Source organism: Schistocerca nitens, chromosome 1 (assembly GCF_023898315.1).
Source record: "Schistocerca nitens isolate TAMUIC-IGC-003100 chromosome 1, iqSchNite1.1, whole genome shotgun sequence".
NCBI lineage: Eukaryota > Metazoa > Arthropoda > Insecta > Orthoptera > Acrididae > Schistocerca > Schistocerca nitens.
The window spans coordinates 23,697,988-23,721,563 of record NC_064614.1 but is presented as its reverse complement, the minus strand read 5'-3'; positions in this window follow the sequence as shown (position 1 = coordinate 23,721,563).

The following is a 23,576-nucleotide window of genomic DNA, read 5'->3' as shown; positions in this document are numbered from 1 at the left end:
AAACGCTTTAGTATGTGAATATATTCACGTTATTTTAACACAGAATGTTCTAAATCCCAGTCATTCTTTAAAGTTAAGGCTTCATACTCAATATCTCCCTCTCACTGTCAGTGTATATATGTCTCTCTCACGCTGTCTCCTTTTTCTCCCGTTGATTTAAAGTATATACCACTGCCACTGCCTCTTCTCTGACCTACATTGTCTCCTGTTTATTTTCCGCAGGCGTCTTTTCGAAAAAAAAAAGAGAGAGAGAGAGAGTTCATAAAATTTGGCGGATTGGGGGGGGGAGGGGGTTCAACTTTTCTTCCCCATACTCACGTGTCTAAAATTTCTGCTTCAGAGAACGTGGGCTTCGGAGGCTTGGCTGCTGTGATAAGTAGGGTTGATGGTGATCTGTGGCATCTTTGCCAAATGAACATAAGGCTGGTGCACGCAAAAGTGTTTCGGAGCACACCGTGCATCGTACATTGTTGAACATAGAGCTCGCAGCAGAACACTCTTGCGTGTTCACACGTTGACTCAACGACATCGTTAATTACGATTGCAGTTAGCACGAGACTTTCGGAATTCGACTGTCGATCAATCGAATCTTGTCGGTTCTTTGGGTGAATCACATTTTCGCTATAGTAGGTCGGTGACTGTCTCCGTAAACGTCATCATCGAGGTAAACGGCGGTTCGAAACGTGCAGCGCAGCGCTCCACAAAGCAGGCTAGTGGGAGCAGTACTACGCTTTGGGAGACATTCTCCTGCGCTTGCATTGGACCTGTGGTGGAAATAGAAGACACGCTGACAGCTGCGAACCACCTGCATCCCCTCATGCTTCATGTCTTCCCCGACGTCGATGTCACCTCCCAGTACTATAACTGTCTGTGTCTCACTGCTACAGTGGTTTCAGGGGCTATATAGTGTACTCACATTGATGTCTTGTCGACGAAACTCGCCTGCTGTAAGTCCTATGGAACCCGTCTGGGTCTCTATGGGTCAACATCAACGAGTATGCAAACCAGCGGCGCGTTATTTATGTGAATTACATGACCTGTGCGTAGACATATAATCCTTCATAACTCTACAAACCGACCAACAAACTGTCGGATCCCTGTTACGCTGAATCAGTGATGTTTTTCCTACAAAATGCGGATAAACAAGCTATTAAGCTGGTGGTCATAATGTTTTGGCTTCTCACTGTAAGAATATGTGGCCAAAATTTTGTCGATCTACAATGACCAGTAAGTGCAGTAGCCAGCCCCACAGTATTTACTGTTCATACACGAATGTCAAGCTTTTTCAGGGTTTTCCCAAGAAACACACATGAACAAATAGTGCTTTTATGAGACGCTTTTATGAGCCTCTTTTATGAGACCTAATTCAAAAGAACCATTTGCCTGGTCTAGATTATGTGCCTAATCTTGAATTTGTGACCGTGTAATGTAGGATTTACAAATGGTCACTATGCCAAGGACTACACGGAACACCTGACATCTTATCTCCGTGATCAATAGAAATCGTGGTTTGGTACCCTGAGAAATCGAGCTGCAAGTTAGAATATATTAGCACTGTACATTTTCGTCTATAGCTCCTACTGCCTGAGGAAAATATGGTCCGGATTCAAATTTTACAGAAAAATGTAAGACTCTGTCGTCGGTTGGTTTGGTACCCTGAGAAATCGCGCTGCAAGTTAGAATATATTAGCACTGTACATTTTCGTCTATAGCTCCTACTGCCTGAGGAAAATTTGGTCCGGATTCAAATTTTACAGAAAAATTTAAGACTCTGTCGTCGGTTGAGGAAGGCATTCTAATAACGCGCTGATTCATATGGCCGCACAAACTTTTAGCACACTTTCACTGACAGTAGTTGTCATAAACAATATGCGTAGTGCCGGCCGCAGTGTCCGAGCGTTTCTAGGCGCTACAGTCTGGAACCGCGCGACCGCTACTGTCGCAGGTTCGAATCCTGCCTCGGGCATGGATGTGTGTGATGTTCTTAGGTTACTTAGGCTTAAGTAGTTACAGTGCGCTTGGTGCGTAGTACGGCGGTCCTCCCGTGTGCCGGACAGACGTGGTTGACCGAAACCTTAACGACTAGTTTGTCTGCTCACACTTTGCCTTGTAGTACAGCATCAGACCGATGTCACACCTGAAAGCCGCGCAAATCAAGCATTGGAGCTGATCGAGAATTAGGATCTGAAATTCATATCAGGTCGGAAATGCGTGTAGGCGCAACACATACGTGAAGGTAAAGTAATTTAAGACCTACCAGCGTAGAACAAGACCTGAAATCAACGAGTTGTCTTAAAAACGAGTGGTCCGAGCCTCAAAAAGCCAGAAAAAGAATATATTACGTGATTAAAAGTATCCGGACATCTGGCCGAATACGATTTACAAGTTCGTTGCACCCTCCATCGGTCATGCTGGAATTCAATATGGTGTTGGTCCACCCTTAGCCTTGATGACAGCTTCCACTCTCGCACACATACGTTCAGCCAGGTCCTGAAATGTTTCTTGGGGAATGACAGGCCATTCTTCACGGAGTGCTTTACTGAAGAGAGGTATCGATGTCGGCCGGTGAGGCCTGGCAGGAACTCGGCGTTTCTAAACATCCCAAAGATGTTCTACAGGATTTAGGTCAGGACTCTGTGCAGGCCAGTCCATTACAGGGATGTTATTGTCGTGTAATTACTCCGCCAAAGGCCGTGCATTAAGATCAGGTGCTCTTCAACAGTGGGAAGCAAGAAAGTGCTTAAAACACCAGTTAGGCGTGTGCTGTGATAGTACCATACAAAGCAACAAGGGGTGCAAGCCCCCTTCGTGCAAAACACGACCACACCATAACAGCATCGCCTCCGTATTTTACTGTTAGCCCTACACACGCTGGCAGATGACGTTCACCGAGAATTCGCCTTACCCACGCTCTGCCATCGGATCGCCACATTGTGTACCGTGATTTGTCACTCCACACAACGTTTTTCGACTCTGATCGTCCCGCTCTTTACACAAAGCGAGGCGTCGTTTGACATTTACCGGCGTGATGTGTGGCTTATGAACAGCCACTCGACCATGAAATCCATCTCCCGCCTAACGGTTATCGTACTTGCAGTGGATCCTGATGCAGTTGGTAATTGCTGTGTGATGGTATGGATATACGAGGTGCGGCTAGAAAAAACCGGACTGATGCTGAAAAAAACATTTATTTACAATTTCATGTTATCTCCTTCAATGTACTCTCCTCCTCGGTCTCTACACCGCTCCATACGAATTTTCCACTGCTCATAGCAATGCTGCAGATCATTTTCGGTAAGTCCATACATTACTTCCGTCGCTTTTTCTTTTACTGCTTCAACAGTCTCAAATCTAGTTCCTTTCAAAGCTGACTTGACTTCAGGGAAAAGGAAAAAGTCACAGGGGGCCAAATCAGGTGAGTAGGGTGGGTGATCTAAGATGGGAATGTTGTGTTTTGCCAAAAACGTCTTCACTGACAACGCACTGTGAGCTGGGGCATTGTCTTGGTGAAGGATCGATGACTTTTTTCTCCACAAATCGTTCCGTTTTCTCCGTAGTCGCTCACGTAGGGTAGCCAGGACGCTAATGTAGTAATGCTGATTCACTGTTTGTCCCTCTGGTACCCAATCAATGTGCACAATCCCTTTGATGTCAAAAAAAAAAAAAAACAACCATCATTGCCTTGAATTTCGATTTTGACATTCGTGCTTTTTTTTGTCGTGGAGAACCAGGAGTTTTCCAATGCATCGATTGGCGTTTAGTTTCGGGATCGTAAGTAAAAAACCACGATTCATCGCAAGTAATAACATTTTGTAAGAAGGTGGGATCACTTTCAATGTTTTCCAGGATGTCAGAACAAATCATTCTTCGGCGTTCCTTCTGTTCAATTGTGAGACACTTTGGAACCATTTTTGAACACACTTTGTTCATGTTGAAACTTTCATGAATAATCTGCCTAACACTTTCCTTGTCAACTCCTGTTAACTCAGACACTGCTCTGATTGTTAAACGGCGATCTTGTCGAACGAGTTTACCGATTTTTTCAATGTTTGCATCAGTTTTTGCTGACAATGGTCTGCCAGTGCGAGTGTCATCACTGGTGTCTTCGCGGCCATCTTTAAATCGTTTAAACCACTCAAACACTTGTGTTCGCGATAAACAATCATCGCCGTACACTTGTTGTAACATTACAAACGTTTCACTTGCAGATTTTCCTAGTTTGAAACAAAATTTGATGTTAACACGCTGTTCTTTCTGTACACTCAACATTTTCCGACGCACAGACAAAACGTCAACTACTTAAAACAGACGCCACGGGCAGACTGAGTGCAGGAGGCAGATCAAACTCGAGCAGTAGGCGGAGCGAGAGTCACGTGACAGGCCACGCGACTTGCAGCCTTATTGCATTCGTTTTATTGTTTCACCAGTACTAGTCCGGTTTTTTTCCAGCCACACCTCGTATGTCTGCCTATTACACAATACGACCCTCTTCAACGGTCGGCGGTCTCTGTTAGTAAAAAAAAAAAAAAATGGCTCAAATGGTTCTTAGCGCTATGGGACTTAACATCTGAGGTCATCAGTCCCCTAGACCTAGAACTACTTAAACCTAACTAACCTAAGGACAGCACACACATCCATGCCCGAGGCAGGATTCGAACCTGCGACCGTAGCAGCAGCGCCGTTCCGGACTGAAACGCCTAGAACCGCTCGGCCACAACGGCCGGCTCTCTGTTAGTCAACAGATGAGGTCGCCCTGTACGCTTTTGTGTCCCTTCACATTTCCGCTTCACTATCACATCAGGAACAGTGGACTGAGAGATATTTAGGGGTGTGGAAATCTCGCGTACAGACATGTGACACAAGTGAAACCCAGTCACTTGACCACCTTCGAAGTCCGCATGTTCCAAGAAGCGCTTCATTCTGCTCCCTCACGATATGTAATGACTACTGAGGTTGCTGATGCGGAGTACCTGGCTGTAGGTGGCAGCACAATGCACCTTATATGAAAAACGTAATTTTTTAGGGGTGTCAGAAATGTGAAAACTTGGGGGCTTATCCGCATGGCAGAAAATTCACAAAATAGTTAAAGACATTTGGACTAACGGAATCATACCCAGTGACTGGAAACAAGCATTGAGCCATCCACTCCGTAAACAAGGATGTAAACCAGACACCAACAACTGCAGGGGCATATCCTTGTTACCAGTGACATACAAAATACTTTCTAAAGCACTTTTAAATAGAATAGAGGAACCAGCAGTACCTAATATAGGAGATGATCAAGCAGGATTTAGAAAAGGTAGATCATGTGCAGAACAGATTCTTAATTTTAAAACAGTTTTGAGAGTAAGAGCTATACAAAATAAAAGTACAGTAGTTACTTTCGTAGACCTCAAGAAGGCCTACGACTCAGTTGACCGACAAACACTATTCCAGATACTTTATGAATCAGGGATAGATGAAAACAATAGAAGACTTGTTGAACAAATGCTCACAGATACAACATCAAGAATTGAGTTTCAAGGCGAAATTTCTGAACCATTCAAAAGCAAAACAGGACTTCAACCAGGAGATGGACTGTCCCCAATTCTCTTTAACTTGGTTTTAGATAAAATAGTAAAAACGTGGGTAAGCACATTAAAAAACAGAGGCACAAAAGGTATATGCATGAGCCAAGGAAAGAACAAATTTGAAGTGAAATGTTTAGCCTTTGTGGATGATATGGCATTGATAACTGAAAACCGTACAGACGCAACAGTTAAGCTTGATCTGTTACAAGAGATTGATGAAAAGCCTGGGCTAAAAATATTCTATGAAAAAACCAAGTATATAAAACACAAACATAATTCAGAAAAGTTTATGAAAACAAAGTATGGAAAACTTGAAAGAGTTGATAGATTCAAATACCTGGGGGAGTGGATCCAAACCAATGTACTGGACAACACAACAAATAAAGAAACAATAAAAAAGTTAGAATTAGCATATAAATTGACACAAAACTACTACAATAAGAAATCAGTATCCAGACAAGCAAAGATTAGACATTATAATTCAGTCATTAGGACACAAGCAACGTATGGATCAGAGAGCCTAACACTGAATAAGAAAGGCGAATTAAGAGAACTAGAAAAAAAGAGAGAAAAATACTACGAAAAATTCTAGGTCCTGAGAAAAACATGGAAAACAGGTGGATTCAAAGGAGAAATAAAGACTTACACAAAAATACAGAAGAGATCATAGATACCATGAGAAAGATACGGCTAAAAAATTTTATGGACATTTGAAAAGAATGGAACAAACACGGGTTACAAAGAAAATTTTTAATTTCGTTAGTAAGCTGAAAAAACTGTTGTATGGATACAAGCACTAAAGAAAGACGCCCACTATATATATATATATCGTTGTCTTCAGTCCTGAGACTGGTTTGATGCAGCTCTCCATGCTACTCTATCCTGTGCAAGCTTCTTCATCTCCCATTACTTACTGCAAACTACATCCTTCTGAATCTGCTTAGTGTATTCATCTCTTGGTCTCCCTCTACGATTTTTACCCTCCTCGCTGCCCACCAATGCTAAATTTGTGATCCCTTGATGCCTCAGAACATGTACTACCAACCGATACCTTCTTCTTGTAAAGTTGTGCCACAAACTCCTCTTCTCCCCAATTCTATTCAATACCTCCTCATTAGTTATGTGATCTACCCATCTAATCTTCAGCATTCTTCTGTAGCACCACGTTTCGAAAGCTTCTATTCTCTTCTTGTCCAAACTAATTATCGTCCACGTTTCACTTTCATACATGGCTACACTCCATACAAATACTTTCAGAAACGATTTCCTGACACTTAAGTCTATACTCGATGTTAACAAATTTCTCTTCTTCAGAAACGCTTTCCTTGCCATAGCCAGTCTGCATTTTATATCCTCTCTACTTCGACCATCATCAGTTATTTTTCTCCCCAAATAGCAAAACTCCTTTACTACTTTAAGTGCCTCATTTCCTTTTCTAATTCCCTCAGCATCACCCGACTTAATTCGACTACATTCCATGATCCTCGTTTTGCTTTTGTTGATGTTCATCTTATATCGTCCTTTCAAGACACTGTCCATTCCGTTCAACTGCTCTTCCAAGTCCTTTGCTGTCTCTGACAGAATTACAATGTCATCGGCGAACCTCAACGTTTTTATTTCTTCTCCATGGACTTTAATACCTACTCCGAATTTTTCTTTTGTTTCCTTTACTGCTTGCTCAATATACAGATTGAATAACATCGGGGAGAGGCTACAACCCTGTCTCACTCCCTTCCCAACCACTGCTTCCCTTTCATGCCCCTCGACTCTTATAACTGCCATCTGGTTTCTGTACAAATTGTAAATAGCCTTTCGCTCCCTGTATTTTACCCCTGCCACCTTCAGAATTTGAAAGAGAGTATTCCAGTCAACATTGTCAAAAGCTTTCTCTAACTCCACAAATGCTAGAAACGTAGGTTTGCCTTTTCTTAATCTTTCTTCTAAGATAAGTAGTAGGGTCAGTATTGCCTCAAGTGTTCCATCATTTCTACGGAATCCAAACTGATCTTCCCCGAGGTCGGCTTCTACCAGTTTTTCCATTCGTCTGTAAAGAATTCGCGTTAGTATTTTGCAGCTGTGACTTATTAAACTAATAGTTCGGTTATTTTCACATCTGTCAACGCCTGCTTTCTTTGGGATTGGAATTATTATATTCTTCTTGAAGTCTGAGGGTATTTCGCCTGTCTCATACATTTTGCTCACCAGATGGTAGAGTTTTGTCAGAACTGGCTCTCCCAAGGCCGTCAGTAGTTCTAATGGATTGTTATCTACTACCGGGGCCTTGTTTCGACTCAGGTCTTTCAGTGCTCTGTCAAATTCTTCACGCAGCATCGTATCTCTCATTTCATCTTCATCTACATCCTCTTCCATTTCCATAATACTGTCCTCAAGTACAATGCCCTTGTATAGACCCTCTACATACTCCTTCCACCTTTCTGCTTTCCCTTGTTTGCTTAGAACTGGGTTTCCATCTGAGCTCTTGATATTCATACAAGTGGCTCTCTTTTCTCCAAAGGTCTGTTTAATTTTCCTGTAGGCAGTATCTATCTTACCCCTAGTGAGATAAGCCTCTACATCCTTACATTTGTCCTCTAGCCATCCCTGCTTATCCGTTTTGCACTTCCTGTCGATCTCATTTTTGAGACGTTTGTATTCCCTTTTGCCTGCTTCATTTACTGCGTTTTTATATTTTCTCCTTTCATCAATTAAATTCAATATTTCTTCTGTTACCCAAGGATTTCTACTAGCCCTCGTCTTTTTACCTACTTGATCCTCTGCTGCCGTCACTATTTCATCCCTCAGAGCTACCCATTCTTTTTCTACTGTATTTCTTTCCCCCATTCCTGTCTAATGTTCCCTTATGCTCTCCCTGAAACTCTGTACAACCTCTGGTTTAGTCAGTTTATCAAGGTCCCATCTCCTTAAATTCCCACCTTTTTGCAGTTTCTTCAGTTTTAATCTACAGTTCATAACCAATAGATTGTGGTCAGAGTCCACATCTGCCCCTGCAAATGTCTTACAATTTAAAACCTGGTTCCTAAATCCCTGTCTTACCATTATATAAACTGTCTGATACCTTCTAGTATCTCCAGGTTCAAATGGTTCAAATGGCTCTGAGCACTATGGGACTCAACTGCTGAGTTCATCAGTCCCCTAGAACTTAGAACTAGTTAAACCTAACTAACCTAAGGACATCACAAACATCCATGCCCGAGGCAGGATTCGAACCTGCGACCGTAGCGGTCTTGCGGTTCCAGACTGCAGCGCCTTTAACCGCACGGCCACTTCGGCCGGCAGTAGCTCCAGGATTGTTCCACGTATACAACCTTCTTTTATGATTCTTGAACCATGTGTTAGCTATGATTAAGTTGTGCTCTGTGCAAAATTCTACCAGGCGGCTTCCTCTCTTATTTCTTACCCCCAATCCAAATTCACCTACTACGTTTCCTTCTCTTCCTTCTCCTACTATCGTATTCCAGTCACCCATGACTATTAAATTTTCGTCTCCCTTCACTATTTGAATAATTTCTTTTATCTCATCATACATTCCTTCAATTTCTTCGTCATCTGCAAAGCTAGTTGGCATATAGACTTGGACTACTGTTGTAGACGCATATATATATAATTTCGAAAAGTCGGTAAATGTGTAAGGGCTTACCAATGTAAGTAAATTATGGCGGAATAATTGGAGAATTAAATAGATTCTGAGAACCGAAGATTCTTCAAAATTTGAAAATGATGACGAACACGTAGCACTGAACGAAGATATACGTACTAACGGATGGAAATATTACGACGAAGTTAACGAAACAGAAGAATAAATAATATAAGAAACACAACTACACGTGCATTCAGACTGGGAAACAGGAACACAAATTCTAACTGAGACTAAGCACAGTTCGCGCTATACTCTCACATATTTGTAAGTTCTGGCTGAAAAAAAGTGACTACCAGTAAGATAGAAGTTAGGTATTTCCATCAACTCCCATTTAGAATGAAATATTTTTCATGAAGCTGTGAAAAATTACACAAGCCCAGTTACCATGCTCACTACTGCAATCGAGTTCCCAGTAGCAGCTTCTTTCATCAAAATCCGACATACGAGTGAAGAATAGCCAAGTCAATCGGAGTCAACACGCAAAGCGGAAGCCGCCGAAGGAAACCCTTTCCGCTCCCTGCCAACTTAAGCACAATAGAAACTCGACCAGGAAAAACGAAACGTCTTTGCCTCACTGCACACCTACGCAAGAGTTGGCTAAACTGCCAAAATAGCAGACAAGAAGTTTATTCGTTATCAAACACGACGAAAACCCAATATACAGACGCATTCAATGAATCTATCATTCAAAGAAGGTACGAATGGGAAACGACACAAGCACAACACTGAAACATCATAATCAAATGTGGGGAAGGTGGAGGAAACACAGATAGTAAATCAACATGTGTGTGTGTGTGTGTGTGTGTAAAACAGGTACAGAACAAACATGAATTGAGGAAATGTGTTAAGTTCTGGCAAATAAGAACCCAGTGATGACTTTCTCCTGGCATGATTTAGTAAGTGCAGCGAAAGTATGAGGAGTTACAGACACGCAAATTGTTGTTGAATCTCAGTAAAACATTTTGCAATCTTAAAGTATGCGACACTGAAGAGTCACATTACAGTCTCCACATTTCTCATTCACTGTCTCTTTGTGTTTCGAGTCACTGTAATTTCCTCCGGAAATACCGTCTTCTGTGAATGAATACTGGAAATTGCTTTAAAATGCCGTCATCTTGTAATGTTGGCAATGCAACTGTTCCTAAAGAGCGAAACGGTAGCGAGTTGTATCTTGATTATGCTAAGTTTGAAGCAGAAACGAGCTGATTGAATTTCGGACCCTACGCTGTAATCGGCCCACTATGTTCCACGAACCTCTTCTCCAATTACAACGCTGTTGACCTCAGCCAAGCACCGTGCTTCGGCACTCCTGCATTCCTTGCCAGCGAAGCACTCGCAGCATCAACAGTTCGCGCAGCTGTAATTTGCTTATGAATCTGATACGGCACAAAGCTGACCCGCAATTTGCACACTGGCCGGGGCCGTAATTTCAGAAGTGCCTGTTTAATTAGCTTGTCAGGCCAGGGGGAACTCGCCGAAACAGCCGTGTGTTCTGTAGAGGACTGAACGCCTACGGCTCCCTGGAATTTCCTCACTGTGCCACGGAACTGTATGACATGCATACAGGGCACGATTTCTGTCGTGGGGTTCGGCCCACTCTCTCTTTCGACTAATCGTAGTAGTGTTAAAAGTAGCGGTCGAAATAGCACAGTGTAACACTTATATGGATTATGAGTAGGGTTACTACAGGTAACTGTGTATTTACAATTTATGAATTGTCTATTCTGTGTTGTTTAAACTCCTTGATCTATGGCAAGAAAATCAGAGTTTTGTAATGTATATATGAAAAAAAGCGAAAGAATATGTTGAAATGATTAGTCAGCAAGTTTTTGTATTTGGGTGAGGTAAATTTTCCAGATTTTGAATACTTTATGACGAGTTTCCCATATTCAGCTGCGTGCTCATACATCTGGTTTTTTACTCCTCGATTCAAATGAGCCACTACTATCCTTTAGGCATTGTTGAACTATTTACCGTACTTCATTAAGTGTTACAGCATTATGCGCTCTATACGAGTAGTGTACTTTGTTCGGATCCCGTCGTTTCACTAGAACAATTTTTGCCCCTCCATGTTTTAGAGTTCGGTTAAAAGTCGATTGGTCCCGGAAACATGGAAAGAGAACGTGCGAAAATAAATATTTTATTCTACGAGATGTTAACGACAGCAATTTGATTGACTTCGACGAATGGCAATCCTCGACTTACCTGATAGATCGGACTATTTAACTATAGTCCAATCTCAGAAAGGCCGGCCGCGGAGGGCGAGCGGTTCTAGGGATTACAGTCCGGAACTGCGCGACTGCTACGGTCGCAGGTTCCAATCCTCCCTCGGTGATGGTTGTGTCTGATGTCCTCAGGTTAGTTAGGTTTAAGTAGTTCTAAGTTCTAGGGCACTGATGACCTCCGCTGTTAAGTCTCATAGTGCTCAGAGCCATTTCAACCATTCTCAGAAAGCTTTCGTGGAAGGTTTAAGTAGAATGCTTTTATCGAAATTTATTTGTAATCCCTAATATCTTTTATTTGGTTTCCAAGTTAAAAATTTTAACAAATACAATATTTTGAGCAGTATTTCTATTCATTTGCAGGGTAAGTAATGAAAAAATTTAAAATAAAACAGTTTCCACATGGGGAGTCGATCCCACGACCCTTTCATTGGCAGGACACTTAGAAGATGCAACAATTCAACTAAAGAGACAGCTTACACTACACTCGTTCGTCGTCTGTTACAATATTGCTGCGCGGTGTGGGATCCTTACCTGGTGGGCTTGACGGAGGACATCGAAAGGGTGCAAAAAAGGGCAGCTCGTTTTGTATTATCACGTAATAGGGGAGAGAGTGTGGCAGATATGATATGCGAGGTGGGATGGAAGTCATTTAAGTAAAGACGTTTTTCGTCGCGGCGAGATCTATTTACGAAATTTCAGTCACCAACTTTCTCTTCCGAATGCGAAAATATTTTATTGAGCCCAACCTACATAGGTAGGAACGATCATGAAAATAAAATAAGAGAAATAAGAGCTTGAACACAAAGGTTTAGGTGTTCGTTTTTCCCGCGCGCTGTTCGGGAGTGGAATGGTAGGGAGATAGTATGATTGTGGTTCGATGAACCCCCTTCCAAGCACTTAAATTTGAATTGCAGAGTAATCATGTAGATGTAGATGTAGATTCTGTTGTCTATCCGCTGCACCAGACCCTGCCTGGAACATACTGTAACATAAATGGTACATGCCTCGCCCGGCCCGCGCTAAAATGCTACCTTGTTCTAAACGCTTGGCCATCTGCTTCTCCAACTTCTGTCGCTTCCAGTTCTCCCCAAGGACTACGGATATTATACATTGGGACGAAGTTGGTGATGATGAGTACTCACGGTCACCTTGTAAGACAGAAAATATCCTCTGGCACAGCCGCATCACATCTATAAAGTGCTGCTCACGATACACTGCCGTGTTCATTACAGACTTAAAAGTCTCCACTGCTACGCAGAAGGTTGAAATTTATCTCAAAGGTGCCTACAATCTTCCTCTACAAGGTTGCGAAAGCGCAGCATCTGCCGACACCACCCTCGGGCTCGGCAGTACTCCAAACAGCAAGGCGTCTAGTCATGCATAAATAACGTCATATCTCAGAAGTCCATATGAGATGTAAGGTAAGTCAAGCCTCTCATATTGGCACCAAATTCTGACCAACGTCGCATTGGACGTGTTCCACCATCGGAAGTTCGCCGCACACCCTTGTTCTCCACATTTCACCATTTCTTTGGACGACTCTGCGATGGACGTCATAACTGCGATGCTCTGCGATGAAATCAAGCGGATTTCTTATGGGTGGCCGAGGAAATCATTTCCGAGACGAAAGAGCCTGACAAGGCGGCATAAAGAGTGTTGACGAAACCACACCTTCCCTCGGGGCGCTGATTGCCACACATTTCGCGGTGGAAATCGACAGTTAGCAGTACGATGAGCAGTTCTGAGCAGCGATGTGTCTAAAATACTTTCCTCGGCCACCCATTAGAAAACAGCGTTGTTTCAACTCTGAACGTTGTGGTTCCTTCAAAAGAAGGGATGAAATGTGGGTAAGAGGAGATGTGACGACCTTCCTATCATGTGACTTTTCCGCAGTGGCGTCGGACAAAACACTATGATGAAGTTTGGGGCCAGTGCTACAACACTAACCACCTTACGCATCACATGAAGTGATCTCTGGCCTTTTTGTCGCATCTGTCGATACTTTGCTGCCTCAAGTGTGGCCGAGCCCGAAGGTGCCGTCGCAGGTTGCCACTCTTTTGCACCGTTAAAGAGAAACGTTCTAGACACCTATCAGTTTCTGAGTCAAAGCTTAACTTCTACGCCGTAATGAGAGATAATTACGGAAATTAAAAGAATGTGACCTCCATTTCTGTTGAGGAGTGTAAATAGCCCACTTTTTTGTGATCATTAGCCATCTATAAACTACACTAGACGTCTAGTGCTTCCCTGGTAATTGACAAAATGTGTATTCGATCCTTTTTGCAACATTGGGTTAACAAAAAGAAAAAAACCTACATGAACATAAAAATTAAGTGGTTATATCAAATCGTATTTAGACGACTTTTCAACTACAGAAATGTTCAGGTGTGTGTGAATTGCTGACATAACAAACTGCTGAGTTCATCGGTCCCTAGACTTACACACTACCTACAGTAACTTAATCTAACTTATTCTAAGAACAACACACACACATGGCCGAGGGGAGACTCGAAGCTCCGGCGAGAGTGGCGGCGCAATCCGTGGCATGTCGCCCTAAACCTCGCGGCCACTCCGTGCGGCCTAAACTAGAGATTTCAGGGTTTACAAAACATGGACGGTACGCGCATGGCAAAAGTCTTTTGTTATGGCCGATCGAAATAAATTTAATGTTTCTCTTAAAAACAAAGGATACCGCAAAATCTTGTTTACAATATACATAAATGACTTAGTTGATAACATCGGTAGCTCCGTGAGGCTATTTGCAGATGACACGGTTGTCTACAAGAAAGTAGCAACATCAGAAGACTCGTACGTACTCCAGGAAGACCTGCAGAGGATTAATGAATGGTGCGACAGCTGGCAGCTTTCCCTAAACGTAGATAAATGTAATATAATGCGCATACATAGGGGCAGAAATCCATTCCAGTACGATTATGCCATAGGTGGTAAATCATTGGAAGCGGTAACGACCGTAAAATACTTAGGAGTTACTATCCGGAGCGATCTGAAGTGGAATGATCACATAAAACAAATAGTGGGAAAAGCAGGCGCCAGGTTGAGATTCATAGGAAGAATTCTAAGAAAATGTGACTCATCGACGAAAGAAGTAGCTTACAAAACGCTTGTTCGTCCGATTCTTGAGTATTGCTCATCAGTATGGGACCCTTACCAGGTTGGATTAATAGAAGAGATAGACATGATCCAGCGGAAAGCAGCGCGATTCGTCATGGGGACATTTAGTCAGCGCGAGAGCGTTACGGAGATGCTGAACAAGCTCCAGTGGCGGACACTTCAAGAAAGGCGTTACGCAATACGGAGAGGTTTATTATCGAAATTACGAGAAAGCACATTCCGGGAAGAGATGGGCAACATATTACTACCGCCCACATATATCTCGCGTAATGATCACAACGAAAAGATCCGAGAAATTAGAGCAAATACGGAGACTTACAAGCAGTCGTTCTTCCCACGCACAATTCGTGAATGGAACAGGGAAGGGGGGATCAGATAGTGGTACAATAAGTACCCTCCGCCACACACCGTAAGGTGGCTCGCGGAGTATAGATGTAGATGTAGATGTAGAAATCTTCAAGACAGAAAACAGATAATGGTTGTGCCAACACATTGCTGACTTCATAATATGTTTTACTGTGGAGCAGGGCGAATTGTGGGTTAATTTATTTATATTATTCTTGAAGAATCAATTTTGCCAAGATCGCTAGACAGATCTATGTTGTCATCATTGGATCTTGTAACATTATTAGATGTACTGTCGTGGCCGGCTGGAGTGGCCGTGCGGTTCTAGGCGCTACAGTCTGGAACCGCGCGACCGCTACGGTCGCAGGTTCGAATCCTGCCTCGGGCATGGATGTGTGTGATGTCCTTAGGTTACTTAGGTTTAATAGTTCTAAGTTCTAGGCGACTTATGACCTCAGAACTTAAGTCGCATAGTGCTCAGAGCCATTTGAACAATTTTTTGAGATGTACTGTCGTACCCAAAAGTAACCGAATGACCTGAATTGTGTTTCACCTGATCTGGATGCAGTCTACGAAACGTAGCTGTCTTGCGGGTCCTCTACTCTCTTTGCAGTATAATCGTTTGAGTGTACAGAATTGATACGGCACGAGATCACTAGAGAACACCGTTATCAAAGGTAATTTGTCCAGGTGTAAATCAACACGACGATGTTGCAAACTCTAGGAAATGCATACTTAGAGATGAGACTGTCCTTAACGCTTATAAACTCAATTTTATTATGAGTAGGATTTCAAAATCACAACCACACTCATTAGAATTTGAGTTAATTAACTCCGTCAATTAGGTCGTTCCAGGAATCCTTATATGAAATTAAATATTTTTATGAATAAGAGATTTTGAGACAACTTGATTCCTGACGTTCTATGACAATTCGAAGTATTTGTACTCTTTATAAGGTTTTCTCACATCTGTGAAACATCGTTTCTGCTACGAGTCGTTGGTCATAAACTGGATGTTGAACTAATCAGCTAAGACCAGTGCAGTTAACAGCGGCAAGCGCTCTTTGGCAACCTCAAACATAACATCTCATCACCAGCAATATCTCTGTATTCATTACTGAGTAATTATCTTTGCACACGTTTGAACTTTAACCGACATGGCAATTTGTTTTGTTCTGGGTCTGTATTGAAACCAAACACCTATAGCCATTGCAACACAGTAAAGCTTTCTTCCCTGACCGAGACTCGGTCGTAGGAAACGTTCGTCGTGGGTGACTAGGCAGAAAAAGAGACCAGAAATAGTGAAGTTTCTAATAGTATCAGTTAGCAAGTCTGAAATTGAAATTTTTTGTGCTCTGCCTGGAACTCTGTGCAGAACCCTATCGTGCTGTGAAGTAAGCAACAGACACGTTTAACATTATTTAAAGTTACGAAGTATGCACGTGTTTAAAATGAATTGCCATGAAGTAAAGTTTTGTGACAGGGACTCGAACCCAGCACGTGTTTAGATTATTAACTAACAAGGGGAGGCCACAACGTTGGGATCAAAGATTTACTTCAAACTTTTTACACTTTTAGTAAGCCATTAAAGCAAACTAATGTGCTAGTACTAAAATGCACTACTCTGGCAATTTCGAGAAAATTCCAAGAGAAATTTTACGCGTCTATTACGTTGCTTACGTCTCTGTACACAGGTGCCGGGCGTTATAGTTCCTAGTGGTCAAGTAATTAGAGTTAGAACGTCGTGAGACGAACGAGTATAAGGTGACGGTTCGAATCCAGCTCAGACTATTAGTCTATTATCTCATTCATCACTGGTCATATTACGTAATTTATGTGACATTTGAGGGGTTATAAATTTTAAAATACCACATGTATTTTTCATGAAGTTTTGGTGAATTTCTTGTTGCTTGACTACTTACTATTTTTATTTAAGTTTAATTCTTAGAACGCACATAGTTATAAGTATCGACAAGTAAACGAAGAAATGCATTCTGTTTTACATAATGACATCTTTACCGATGAAGCAGGTCTTCCAGCTTGCACGGTTAGTCATACAGCCATAATGTACTCCGATTTGACAGCCATGCGACGTTTTTTTCTATCGGCAAGTAAAATACTTTATCAAGGTCCATCAGAACTGTTTATTTCTGATCGACAACGAACAATAAATTGCTTCTCGGTTAGGTACTATTAGATCCATTCCATTGTACATCACCAATCGTCAGCTCCTATATATGCCAAAATGTTGCGTTACGCATGGTTCGCATCCATACTATCGTAAGAAAGAGAGATTTTTCAAAATGTCAACGAAGTGTGTTTTCACTAACAAATTCTGAACGGTCCCTGTGAATGCGCCAAAACTGCATTCTTTCGATCTATTAGATGGCGTTTCAATTTTTGTTTTCCGTGTCTGAGTGACAAATACCATCCTGTAACGCGTGATGTCGGGAGCACATACGAGGAGTAACTGGACATTACTCTTGCGGTGTGGCACATTGTGACCTGTTGTATTTCTGATTGAATAACGTCATTCGTATAATTGTTTATCGAGGTTTGATTTGGGTTTTCCAAGTCTGTACGTCGTCTCTGACATAGTAAATAGTAAAATAATATATGAAATTCACAACTTCATGAAAATGCACGTGGTTTTTTCATTATATTGCCTTTCAAATGTCCTATAAAGTAAATAGTGTGGCCAGTAATGAAAGAAATATACACTGGTGTTAGCGGGATTCGAACCGTCGCTTCGTCCACGATTGATGTTGTGAGCGAACGCTAACAGTTTGCCACATGCTTTTTTTTTTGTTTTGCTTATTATCAGAGTGACTTAGTATTAACGTGAAACGTCAGTAGATCACAGTCAAATCATCATGTAATATAATCTGCAAATGGTAGATAAAATTAATTATAACAAAACAATAATAAAAGGAGAAAGGGAAAAAAGAGAACATAACCAAAAATCCACCACCAAGCCCTATTGATTATGTATAAACAATTTTTTTATAGTTTTTATATTTATTTAGTCAGGGTGGTCCATTGATCGTGACCAGGCCAAATATCTCACGAAATAAGCGTCAAACGAAAAAACTACAAAGAACGAAACTCGTCTAGCTTGAAGGGGGAAACCAGATGGCGCTATGGTTGGCCCGTTAGAGGGTGCTGCCATAGGTCAAACGGATATCAACTGCGTTTTCTAAAAATAGGAACCCCAATTTTTTATTACATATTCGTGTAGTACGTAAAGAAATATGAATGTTTTAGTTGGACCACTTTTTTCTCTTTGTGATAGATGGCGCTGAAATAGTCACAAATATTTGACTCTCAATTTTAGACGAACAGTTGGTAACAGGTAGGTTTTTAAATTAAAATCCAGAACGTACGTACGTTTGAACATTTTATTTCGGTTGTTCCAATATGATACATGTACCTCTGTGAACTTATCATTTCTGAGAACGCATCCTGTTAGTTTCATTACCTGTAAATATAACATTAATGCAAAAAATTCTCCAAAATGATGTCCGTCAACCTCATTGCATTTGGCAATACGTGTAACGACATTCGTCTCAACAGCGAGTAGTTCGCCTACCGTAACGTTCGGACATGCATTGACAATGCGCTGACGTATGTTGTCAGGCGTTGTCGATGGATCACGATAGCAAATATCCTTCAACTTTCACCACAGAAAGAAATCCGGGGACGTCAGAAGGTGCGGGCCATGGCATGGTGCTTCGACGCCCAATCCACCTGTCATGAAACATGCTATTCAATACCGCTTCAACCGCACGCGAGCTATGTGCCGGGCATCCATCATGTTGGAAGTACATCGCCATTCTGTCATGCAGTGAAACATCTTCTAGTAACATCGTTAGAACATTACGTAGGAAATCAGCATACATTGCACCATTTACATTGCATCGATAGAATGGGGGCCAATTATCCTTCCTCCCATAATGCCGCACCATAAATTAACCCACCAAGGTCGCTGATGTTCCAATTGTCGCAGCCATCTTGGATTTTCCGATGCCCAATAGTGCATATTATGCCGGTTTACGTTACCGCTGTTGATGAATGACGCTTGGTCGCTACATAGAACGCGTGCAAAAAATGTGTCATCATCCCGTAATTTCTGTTGTGCCCAGTGGCAGAACTGTACACGACGTTCAATGTTGGCGCCATGGATTTCCTGGTGCATAGAAATGTGGTGCGGGTGCAATCGATGTTGATGTAGCATTCTCAACACCGACATTTTTGCGATTACCGATTCTCGCGCGGTTTGTCTGCTACTGGTGTGCGGATTAGGCGCCACAGCAGCTAAAATACGTACTTGGGCATCATCTGTTGTTGCAGATCGTGGTTGACGTTTCACATGTGGCTGAACACTTCCTGTTTCATTAAATAACGTAACTATCCGGCGAACGGTCCGGACACTTGGATGATGTCGTCCAGGATACCAAGCAGCATACATAGCACACGCCCGTTGGACATTTTGATCACAATAGCCTCACATCAACACGATACCGACCTTTTCCGAAATTTGTAAAACGTCCATTTTAACACGGGTGATGTATCACGAAGCAAATAGCGTCCGCACTGGCGGAATCTTACATGATACCACGTACTTATACGTTTGTGACTATTACAGCGCCATCTATCGCAAAGCGAAAAAAGTGGTCCAACTAAAACATTCATATTTCTTTACGTACTGCACGAATATGTAATAAAAATGGGGGTTCCTATTTTCAAAATCACAGTTGATATCCGTTTGACCTATGGCACCACCACCTAGCGGGCCAACCATAGCGCCACCTGGTTTGCTCCTTCAGGCTAGACGAGTTTCGTTCGTTTGATGCTTATTTCGTGAGATATTTGGCCCGGTCACGATCAATGGAACACCCTATATATATCATATGCGGCCGCTCCCAGTAGCCACAGCACAGATACATAACAGACAAGTAAAATATCTCTTGCGATTTGCTCGGAATTGTCAGAGTTGTGCACCCTATAACTAGCACATTATGTTGCTCTAATGGCGTGCTAAAGGTGTACAAAGTTGGAAGTAAATCTGTGATCCTAATGTCGTGGCCACCCCTTGTAAGCAACATCCCCTTACAGGGAGTCGAACCAGGCACCTACCGCCATTGTTTGCTGTCAACGAATTGTTGTTCATTAGCAGAGAGATGTGTGTGTGCTTGACCAGAACAGGACACATATCGTTATTGTTGACAACACATGAAGGGACATTAAAAATGAAATTTAGTTATTATTAATAGTTCGATATGCAAATGGCAAGGTTTGACACAAGGAATATTTTTGTGCTGTACCAGGATCAGAAGCACACATGTGCCTTTCGTAGGAACCTGGAGAAGTTTCCCATATTCGAGAAAACAACGAAATGATCGAACTATGTCGTTCTGTGTAGGTCAGATGCCACGAAAGGGGAGGTCCGAATTCGAATTCCAGTCCAGCACGTAATTTTCAGCGTCCAGAGTTCAAACGTAATAAGATCGGTGTAACCTTAAATGATCATTGCATCATTAAATAAAATAAAGTCAGGAAGTTCACTGCCGAAAGAGATTCCGTTTACCTCGACTTCTGCTTCTGCAAAGGCCCAACCTGAACCGGCTCTGCCCCATTTGGTAGCGAAGAGATGTGACGTTCATAATGACGACTCTAAACTACGGTGCACCCTGACGTTCTCCACGTAGCATTAATACAGGTGAAGGATGTCTGTTCGCGTGTGCTTAAATTCATGTCGGAAGTGGGAATTGACACTATAACTCAGAACTAAGAAAATAGGCTCAGTCCACCAGATCACTGAAGCGGACATTTGCTACTTGACTGTGTCGTAATGTATGATGCGCTTAGCTTACAAATTACGCATGGTGAAAAAATTCAGTTCTCTATTAACTGGTTGGTTGTCAGCAGATATTTGACACCGAAAGTATGCTAGTCTCATGTTAGTGTGACGTAAAGATGGTTGTAGCCATCAAAACATAGACTGGAAGCAGTTTTGAAGTTTTCACTACTACAAGAAATTTCTTAGATTGAGAAATACCATTCAAGAGTGTCAAGTTACCAAAATCTTCGATTATTACTGCCATTATCTCTGTTACTTTCGTCAATCTGCTGCTGCTACACGCGTGCTTTAAGGGAACATTGAATGCTTCTTTGTCATTTTTCAAAAGCAGTGGCCAAAATGGTTGCCGTGTACTGTGGACACTGGACCGTCGTTTTCCTACTCATAACTACTACGAAATACTGGGGATCGTTTTTGCTCGTCAGAAATTTTCAGGAGGCAGAATATGTTCCAACATGACCGTATTCCTCTCCATAGAGCGAACTATGTAAAACACTGGTTTCAAATGAATTGAGACCTTTAGCTTTTAGAATGGCCTCCCAAAAGATCCTATCCTCAGCCCCACAGAACACGTGTTGGCAGAGATGCAGAAAATTATCTCTACATCTACATATATACTCCGCAAGCCACCCAACGGTGTGTGGCGGAGGGCACTTTACGTGACACTGTCATTACCTCCCTTTCCTGTTCCAGTCGCGTATGGTTCGCGGGAAGAACGACTGCCGGAAAGCCTCCGTGCGCGATCGAACCTCTCTAATTTTACATTCGTGATCTCCTCGGGAGGTATAAGTAGGGGGAAGGAATATATTCGATACCTCATCCGGAAACACACCCTCTCGAAACCTGGACAGTAAGCTACACCGCGATGCAGAGCACCTCTTTTGCAGAGTCTGCTACTTGAGTTTGCTAAACATCTCCGTAACGCTATCACGCTTACCAAATAACCGTGTGACGAAACGCGCCGCTCTTCTTTGGATCTTCTCTATCTCCTCTGTCAACCGGACCTGGTACGGATCCTACACTGATGAGCAATACTCAAGTATAGGTCGAACGAATGTTATTAGATGTAGAAGACCACCATCGGCGACCAAGAGAGTGCTGTCCGAAGTAGTTCATGACGAACTGGAAGAGGTATTAAAGAATAGCAGGTTCATTCGGAAAGTTGGTGCCCCTATTGTCCAGCGGCGAAATGCAGGGAGAGAAGGACGGAAACTGGACATAGTATTGAATTATTGTGTTGTTAAGGAGAAATTGTTTATGACAAATGAATTTTTTTGTTCCCCATGGAAGAGGAGGAAAATTTGTTTCTCTTCAAGAAAAGAAATAAGGCGCAGAATTTACACACAAATTAGGCTTCTGTTGCACACTTTACCTTCTTTCAAGAGACCCTTGATTTTAAACTATTTTACAACATTTGACTAGCTTGAAACTGCATTTTTGTCACATGGCTAGCCAGTTCCGATGAAGTCATCAAAAAGAACGTATTTAGACCTTTTGCGTCTAGAAAACGGGGTTAATTTTACTCTGTGTTCTCTTTATTTACATTATGGCAGGACGTCAATATCGACGAAAGCACAAAGGAGATATCATTTTATTTCAATTGCAAGCAGAAATCACGGTACATAAAAGGAAAAAGCGTTGTAAGACCGATGCTTTAAATGCAATTCTTTAAAGTTATAAATAATTTATACATTCTCGTTGTTCTCCAAAACATTATTTACCACCGATTAAAATTCGTGGAGGTGACAGGATTCGAAACCGCTACATGCAGAAAGAGATCGGCTTAACCACTACGCCACTCTATCAATCGTGAAGGCTATGCTCACAAAATGGTCCGATATGGTATGTAATGTCAAATCTCGTGCATGAAAAAGGAATGATGTACAGAATGAAAGTGGCGCAGTGCGTCTTCGACGGAAATGCAGGCAGTCCATCTGGTTTCGATTTCCATGCACGGAGTTATGAAGAACGTAACCTAACTGAATGTGACACAGGAAGTATTCTGCTACGTATTAACAGATCTGCTTGTTTTGGAGATGCCGTGTGTGGGAGAATGTGACAACTTGATACCTGCTAGCGCCAAGTGTCACAAAATTTCGACACTCGTGGCAATAGCATATGCAGAGAATGGCTTGAGAAATTCGGGAGCATACGTTCTATCGCCGTGATTGAAACGTATCAGAAAAAGCAGTTTAACTATTGTCATATCTATGTCAAGACGAACGTTTGAGGTAATGGAAGAAAACTGTTGGTTTTAGTCACACCTGTAAATTGATTCAGGTGCATCACACAGTAATCAAAATGTTTATTTACAAGAAAACTGAATCTCTTTTGATGGAGATACAAAAAGAAAGACACGAAAAAGCCTGCAATTCCGCTATTCAGTCATTCTCTCAGTTCCAGATTTACCTCAGTTTGCTCATTGCTTCAGTAACGTTTGTCTCGTGTGGTGATTCCCTAAATGATAAACAACTCAGAAACTATTGCTATTAATGGTCCCTTGGAGTCTTTTCTGAACTTTTCTTGTGAAGGAATTTACTATTTCCAAAATAGACACCTCTGCTCAATCTTTCAATGAATTGAATGGATATTGTGAGCTGGCTTATGACGCAGAGCTTGTCTTATGATTTGGTCACTGAATTTCGTTCTGGCCATTTGCAGATCGAATGAAGAAAACGAGAAAAAGACTTACAAACCGCAGTGTTTCGCCAGCAAGGTACGAACCGACTTGTATATCAACGAGAGCAGTGGAAATCGAGCGTATTACCACCAAGCGAACATGTGAC